Below are 8,441 nucleotides of genomic sequence, written 5' to 3'. Positions count from 1 at the left end.
CTCGTAGGGGGTTTTGAACCCCTTGGCGCACCTGGGGCAGGTGAAGGGGCGCTCCCCGCTGTGGATGCGGCGGTGCTCCTGCAGGTTGGAGGAGCGCTTGAAGCGTTTCCCGCACAGCTCGCACCTGTGCGGCCGCTCCTCCGTGTGCACCAGCCCGTGGCTCTTGAAGTCCGAGTGGCGCTTGAAGGTGGCGGGACACCTGGGGCAGGTGAAGGGCCGCGCCTCGGTGTGCACCACCTGGTGGCTCAGCAGCTCCCACGCCCGCTTGAAGCCCTTGTGGCACACGGGGCACTGGAAGGGCTTGTCGGCCACGATCACCTGCCGGATCTCCAGGTGAGCCGCCGCCTCCTCAGGTGTGTCATCCTCGTCCTCTTCTTCCTCCTCCCGGGGCGCACCTGGCGCACCTGAGCGCCCGCCCAGCACCAGCTTGGCCGTGGAGTAGACGCCGCGCTCGTCGATGAGCTGCACGAAGGCCCCGCCCTCACCTGCCTCAGGTGAGGCGTCGCTCACCTGGCCGGGCTCGGCTGGGGGGTCCCAGGGGAGCTGCAGGTGGGAGGGGCCTGGTTCTTCCAGAGAGGGGCGTGGCCGCAGGTAAAGGCGGGGTCGGCGCAGGTGGGAGGTGGAGGGGGCACCTGCATCCTCCTCCTGGTCGTCGTCACCTGGATCTTCCTCACCTGGATAATCATCATCACCTGGATCTTCATCATCACCTGGATCTTCTTCACCTACATCTTCTTCATCACCTGGATCATCATCACCTGCATCTTCTTCCTCACCTGGGTCTTCCTCCTCACCTGGTTCTTCACCTGTCCCTTCTTCCTCTTCCTCCTCCTCACCTGGTCCTTCCTCCTCCTCACCTGGCCGCTCACCTGGCTGCTCCTCCTCCTCCTCCTGGAGTGGGGGGATCCCCTGGGCAAAGGGGGGCTCAGGGCCCTGCAGCCCCTCCATGGTCACACCTGGAACAGGTGAGCACAGGTGAGACAGGTGGGGACAGGTGGGGACAGGTGGGACAGGTGAGGACAGGTGGGACAGGTGGGGACAGGTGGGGACAGGTGAGGACAGGTGGGGACAGGTGGGGACAGGTGGGACAGGTGGGGACAGGTGAGGACAGGTGAGACAGGTGGGGACAGGTGGGGACAGGTGGGACAGGTGAGGACAGGTGGGACAGGTGGGGACAGGTGGGACAGGTGGGGACAGGTGAGACAGGTGGGGACAGGTGGGGACAGGTGGGGACAGGTGGGACAGGTGGGGACAGGTGGGACAGGTGGGGACAGGTGGGACAGGTGGGGACAGGTGGGGACAGGTGAGGGACAAAGGGACAGGTGAGGACAGGTGAGGGACAGGTGAGGGGTTTGGTGATCCTGAAATTGGGAATTCCCTGGAATGGATTTGGGAATCCACTTTGGAAACTCCCAGAGCTGAATTTGGGGATCCCTTGGGAATGTCCTGATCGGGATTTGGGAATTCCTAAATTGGGAATTCCCTGGAAAGATTTGGGAATCACTTTGGGAATCTCCTGATCAGGATTTGGGAATTCCTAAATTTGGAATGTCCCTGGAATGGATTTGGGGATCCCTTTGGGAATCTCCTGGAGCTGAATTTGGGGATCCCTTGGGAATCACCTGATCAGGATTTGGGGATTCCTGAATAGGGAATGTCCCCAGAGGGAGATTTGGGGAATCCACTTTGGGAATCTCCTGAGGAGGATTTTGGGATCCCTTTAGGAATGTCCTGAGGGGAATTTGGGGATCCCCTTGAGGATCCTCCGGGCTGAGCCCAGGGATCCAAATAATCCAAGGAAGGGCCAAAAAAAAAAATTTTGGGAATTTGGAGCCAAAAATCCCCAAATCCCCAAAATCCCCAAATCCCAATTCCCAAATCCTAAAAACCCCAATCTCAAAATCCCCAAAATCCCCAAAATCCAAAAATCCTCAAATCCCAAAATCCCCAAAATCCAAAAATCCCCAAAATCCTCAAATCTCAAAATCCCAAAATCCCCAAAGGGCCAAGGGATCCAAGCTGGGATCGGAATTTTGGGAATTCTGGGAATTCTGGGAATTCTGACACAACAATGAGGAGGCCCCAAAATCCCCAAATGTGGGATGGGAATTCTGGGAATTCCGGGAATTCCAACTGCGCCGAGGAGGCCCCAAAATCCCAAAATTCAGGGTTGGAATTCCAAGAGTTGTGGGAATTCCGATGCCACCAAGGAGGCCCCAAAATCCCAAAAAATCTGGATCAAAATTTTGGGAATTCTGGGAATTGTGACAGCACCTATGAGGCCCAAAAATCCCCAAATCCAGGATGGGAATTTTGGGAATTCTGAGAATTCTGATGCCACTTATGAGGCCCAAAAATCCCAAAAATCTGGGATCAGAATTCCAAGAATTGTGGGAATTGTGGGAATTCTGACACCCCTGAGGAGGCCCCAAATCCCAAATCCGGGCTGGGAATTTTGGGAATTTTGGGAATTGGGGAAACAAACCAGGTTATGAATATGCAAATGAGGCATTTGCATCTCATTAGTGTGTGGGGGGGGGATTCCCTGGGATGGGGAATTTGGGATTTGGGAATTCCCTGAAGTGGAATTTGTGATTTGGGAATTCCTGGAGGTGGAATTTGGGATCCCCTGGGATGAGATTTGGGGATTTGGGATCCCTCAGGGATCTCTGGGATTTGGGAATTTGGGAATTCCCTGAGATGGAATTTGGGATCCCCCAGGATGGGTTTGGGATTTGGGTTCTTCTGAGGGGGATTTTGGGAATTCTCTGAGATGGAATTTGGGATTCCCTGAGGTGGGATTTTGGGATTTGGGATCCCCCCAGGCTGAGTTTGGGGATTTGGGAATTTCCTGGGATGGGATTTGGGATCCCCTGAGATTTGGGAATTTGGGGATTCCCTGGGCTGGGATTTGGGTATTTGGGAAATTCCTGGTCTGGAATTTGGGATCCCCCCAGGCTGGATTTGGGATCCCCTCAGGGATCTCTGGGATTTGGGAATTCCCTGAAATGGAATTTGGGATTCCTTGGGGTGGAATCTGGGATTTGGGATCCCCTCAGGGATCTCTGGAATTTTGGGATTTGGGAATTCCCTGAGATGGGATTTAGGATCTCCTGGGATGGGGAATTTGGGATTTGGGATCCCTTGAGGTGGGATTTGGGGATTTGGGATCCCCTCAGGGATCTCTGGGATTGGGATTTGGGATCCCCTTGGGAATCCCCCTGGGCTGGAATTGGATTTGGGAATTCCCTGAGATTTGGGGATTTGGGAATTTCCTGGTCTGGAATTTGGGGATTTGGGAATTTCCTGGGATGGAATTTGGGGATTCGGGAATTTCCTGGGATGGAATTTGGGGATTCGGGAATTTCCTGGGATGGAATTTGGGATTTGGGAACTCCCTGGGCTGAGATTTGGGATCTCCTCGGGGATCTCTGGGATTGGGATTTGGGATTCCTTGAGGTGGGATTTGGGATTTGGGATCCCCTTGGGAATCCCCCTGGGCTGGATTTGGATTTGGGATCCCCTGAGATTTGGGGATTTGGGAATTCCCTGAGATGGAATTTGGGATTTGGGATCTCCTGAGGTGGAATTTGGGATCCCGTGGGATGGGTTTGGGGCTGGGATTTGGGATCCTCCCAGGGATCTCCGGGATTTGGGGATTTGGGATCTCCTGAGGTGGGATTTGGGATTTGGGAATTCTCTGGGCTGGGATTTGGGATCCCTCCTCTGGAAACACCCCTGGGATGGATTTGGGGGATTTGGGGTTGGGATTTGGGATCTTCTGAGATTTGGGGATTTTGGGAATTCCCTGGGATGGAATTTAGGATCTCCTCAGGGATCTCTGGGATTCTGGATCTGGAATTTGAGATTTGGGAATTCCCTGGGATGGAATTTAGGATCTCCTCAGGGATCTCTGGGATTCTGGATCTGGAATTTGGGAATCAGGGAATTTCCTGGGATGGGATTTAGGATCTCCCCAGGATGGGTTTGGGGATTTGGGCTCTCCCGGAGAAGCCCCAAAATTTGGGATTTGGGAACTCCCCACTTGGGAACGGCCCGAGCTGGGCCTGGGGATCCCCTGGGGCCCTCCCAGTTCATCCCAGTATAAACCAGTATAACCCAATCCCTCCTAATCCCCTCCCAGTCCCCCCCAATCCATCCCAGTCCCTCCAGTTTATCCCAGTATAACCCAAACCTCTCCCAGTCCATTCCAGTCCCCTCCCAGTATAATCCCGTCTCTCCCAGTTTATCCCAGTCCCCCCAGTCCCCTCCCAGTCCCCTCCAGTTTATGCCAGTATAACCCAGTCCCTCTCAGTCTATCCCAGTATAACCCAAACCTCTCCCAGTCTCTCCCAGTTCCCTCCCAGTCCATCCCAGTATAACCCAGTCCATCCCAGTCCCCCCCCAGTCTCCCCCAGTCCCCCCCAGTCCCTCCCAGTCCCCCCCAGTCCATCCCAGTCCCCCCCAGTCCATCCCAGTCCCCCCCAGTCCCCCCAGTTTATCCCAGTATAACCCAAACCTCTCCCAGTCCATTTCAGTCCCTCCCAGTATAACCCAGTCCCCTCCCAGTATAATCCGGTCTCTCCCAGTTTATCCCAGTCCCCCCAGTCCATCCCAGTCCCCCCCAATCCCCTCCCAGTCCCCCCCAGTCTCTCTCATTTCCATCCCAGTCCCCCCCAGTTCCCCCCAGTCCATCCCAGTCCCCCCCAGTCCCCCCCAGTATATCCCAGTCCCCCAAATCCCCTCCCAGTTCCCCCCAGTCCCCCCCAGTTCCCCCCAGTCCATCCCAGTTTCCCTCCCTGTTCTCACCGGGCGCCGCCGCCGCCCCCGGAGCCACTTCCGGCCGCGGTCGCGCGCGATGACGTCACTTCCGGAAGGGGCGTGGTCAGGGCGGGAACTGGGATAAACTGGGAGGGGCTTTAAAAGGGGAATTTTAGGGGGATTTCGTCCCAAAAATGGGGATTTCACCCCTAAAAATACAGATTTTGTCCCAAAATCCGGGAATTGAACCCCAAAAATGGGGATTTTACCCCAAAATTCGGGGATTTCAACCCAAAATCGGGGATTTCACCCCAAAAATGGGGATTGAACCCCCAAATCGAGGATTTCACCCCAAAAACGAGGATTCCACCCCCAAAATCGGTGATTTCACCCCAAAAATGGGGATTTCACCCCAAAATCGGAGATTTTCCCCTCAAAATCGGGGATATTACCCCCCAAAAATCAGGGATTGTCCCCACTAAATCGAGGGATTTTTTCCCCAAAATTCTGGAATTTCATCCGAAAAAAACCCACATTTCTGTACGAAGGTGGAATTGAAAACTGGAGGTGTCTGTTCCACCACAAAACTCAGCCCTGCGGATTCCAAGATTTTGAAGATCACTCCTAATAATAAAAAAAGTGAATTTGAGGTTTTATACAGTAAAATTCCTGGCCCGACGAGAGTGGGATTCGAACCCACGCGTGCGATGCACAATGGATTAGCAGTCCATCGCCTTAACCACTCGGCCACCTCGTCCGCGGCTGCGCGGCCGCGACACGGCGCCAAGGGGAGAGCAAAGGGGCGGGGCCAGGGCAGGGGGCGGGGCCAGGGCAGGGGGCGGGGCCAGGGGCGGGGACTGGGAGGGGTTTGAGGGTCTGAGGACGCGGGTTCGAGTCCCGGCAGAGCCAAAAGGGGATTTGGGGATTTGGGGGATTTTGGGGGATTTGAGGAGGGATTTTGGGGAGGGAGTTTTGGGCATTTTGAGGATTATTGAGAGGGGATTTGGGGGATTTTGGAGATTTTTGTGATTTTGGGAAGGGGGTTTTGGGGATTTTGGGGAGGGAGTTTTGGGGATTTGGGGGATTTTTGGGAGGAGATTTTGGGGAGCGATTTGGGGGATTTTGGGGATTTGGGGGATTTTGGGAGGGGATTTTGGGGAGGGGATTTTGGGGAGGGGTTTTGGGGATTTTGGGGGTTTTTGGGAAGGGGGGTTTGGAGATTTTGGAGATTTGGGGGATTTGGGGAGGGGGCTTTGGGGGCTTTTGGGAATTTTGGGGATTTTGGAGATTTTTGGGAGGGGGTTTTGGGGAAGGGATTTTGGGGATTTGGGGGATTTTGGGGATTTTTGTGGTTTTGGGAGGGGATTTTGGGGAGGAGGTTTTGGGGATTTTGGGGATTTTTGGGAAGAGGGGTTTGGGAAGGGGATTTTGGGGAGGGGGTTTTGGGGAATTTGGGGATTTGGGGAAGGGGGTTTTGGGGATTTTTGTGGTTTTGGGAGGGGATTTTGGGGAGGGATTTTGGCGACGGGTTTTGGGGAGGGGATTTTGGGGATTTTGGGGAGGGGGTTTTGGGGAGGGATTTGGGGATTTCGGGGAGAGGGTTTTGGGGATTTTGGGAGGGATTTTGGGAGGGATTTTGGGGGATTTTGGGGAGGGGGGTTTGGGGAGGGGATTTTGGGAAATGGGAAAAGGGAAAAAATGGGAAAAAGGTTAAAAAAGGGAAAAGAAAAAAAAAACAGGGGAAAAAAAGTTTAAAAATAGGAAAGGGGAGAAAAAAGGGGGGAAATCCCCGAAAAATATGAAAAAAATGGAGAAAAGGGGGAAAAAAACAAGGGAAAAAGTTAAAAAATGGGAAAAGGGAAAAAAACGGGAAAAACATGAAAAAAAGGGAAAATGGGGGGGAAAAACGGGAAAAAGGTTAAAAAATTGGGAAAGGGAGAAAAAAAGGGAAAACCCGGGGAAAATATGAAAAAAAAGGGAAGGGGGAAAAAATACGTGAAAAATATAAAAAAAGGGGAAAGGGAAAAAAAACCAAAAAAACCAAAAACACGGGAAAAGGTAAAAAAATTGGAAAAGGGAAAAATAAAGGGGAAAAAACCGGGAAAATATATAAAAAAAAAAAAAAAAGAGAAAAGGATTAAAAAATGGGAAAAGAGGAAGAAAAAAACGGGGAAAAGGGTTAAAAAATGGGAAAAGGGAAAAATTAAAAGAGAAAAAGGTTTAAAAACAGGAAAGGGAGGGGGAAATCCGTGGAAAAAAACTATAAAAAAGGGAATAAAAAGGTTTAAAAAAAAAGGAAAAAAATTTAAAATGGCGAAAAAAAAGGAAAAAATGAAAGAAAAAGTGGGAAAAAATGAAAGAAAAATAGGAAAAAACAAAGAAAAAAAATCAAAGAAAAATAGGAAAAAATAAAGAAAAAAAAATCAAAGAAAAATAAGAAAAAAAAAAAAAATCAAAGAAAAAAAGGATAAAAAATCGGAAAAAAATCGTGTCCACCCGGGGGAGGAAAATGAAGAATTTCCGGTCCTAATGACGTTAATTTGGTTTAATTATTTGTTAAATAGAATTAAAATTAAATGATTTTCAGGAGCAGCAGAGTGGCGCAGCGGGAGCGTGCTGGGCCCATAACCCAGAGGTCGATGGATCGAAACCATCCTCTGCTAAATCCAACATTTTCTGGATTTTTTCCTTCAATTTTCCCTTTTAAACTCAATTTTCTCCATTTTTTTCCCCGCAGTTTTCTCATTTTAACTGATTTTTCCCGTTTTCCTCCTCAAATTTCCCCAATTTCCCTTCATAATTCCCATTTTCCTCTTCATTTTTCCCTCATTTTTCTCCCTTTTCCTCTAATTTTTTTCCTATTTTATCCCTAATTTTCCCCATTTTTTTACCCCTTTTTTCCCCCCAGAATTTTTCCACGTTTTCCCCTCAATTTTTCCCCTTTTCTCCCTCGATTTCCCCCAATTTCCTCATTTTCCCCTCAATTTTTCCATTTTTAACTCAATATTTCCAATTTTCCTCCTCATTTTCCCATTTTCCCCCTCAATTTTCCCAATTTTTCCCTCAGATTTTTCCATTTTTCCCTCAATTTTCCCCATTTTTCTCCTCAATTTCCCCTCATTTTTCCCATTTAATTTCGAGTTTTTTCCCCCTTTTTTCCCCCATTTAATTTCGGGGTTTTTTCCCCTCATTTTTTCCCATTTAATTTCTTGGTTTTTTCCCCTTTTTTCCCATTTTCACATCAATTTTCTGATTTTTTTCTCTATTTTTTCTCTGTTCCTCCTCATTTTCCCATTGTCCTCAATTTTCTCCTTTTTTTCCTCAATTTTCCCATTTAATTTCAGAGTTTTCTCTCATTTTTTCCCATTCCTTCTAATTTTTTCCTGTTTTCCCTCTCAATTTCCCCCTTTTTCCCCTCAATTTTCCCATTTTCCTCCTCATTTTCCCATTTCCCCTCAATTTTTCCAATTTTTCCCTCAGATTTTTCCATTTTCCCTCAATTTCCCCCATTTTTTCCCCTTAAATTCCCCATTTTTTCTCAATTTTCCCCATTTTCCCTTTATAATTCCCATTTTCCCCTCAGTTTTTCCATTTTCCCCTTTAATTTCACCCTTTTTTCCCCATTTTCCCTCAATTTCCCCCATTTTTTCCCTTTAAATTCTCCATTTTCTCCTCAATTT

General features: G+C 49.7%; 1 long non-coding RNA gene across 1 annotated transcript; it reads right to left on the bottom strand.

Moving 5' to 3' along the window:
* Positions 1–523: 523 nt before the first annotated feature.
* On the bottom strand, positions 524–4,843 carry LOC310921838. Its single transcript, XR_014592218.1, has 3 exons — positions 4,810–4,843; positions 759–956; positions 524–710 (listed from the first exon to the last, which is right to left on the bottom strand). It is a non-coding gene; the product is annotated as an uncharacterized lncRNA (long non-coding RNA).
* Between the last annotated feature and the right edge of the window lie 3,598 nt (positions 4,844–8,441).

This window comes from Zosterops lateralis (genome assembly GCF_965231275.1).
Source record: "Zosterops lateralis genome assembly, chromosome: 37".
Lineage (NCBI taxonomy): Eukaryota > Metazoa > Chordata > Aves > Passeriformes > Zosteropidae > Zosterops > Zosterops lateralis.
The sequence above is the reverse complement of the archived record's forward strand: the minus strand, read 5'-3'. Positions and strand labels throughout refer to the sequence as shown.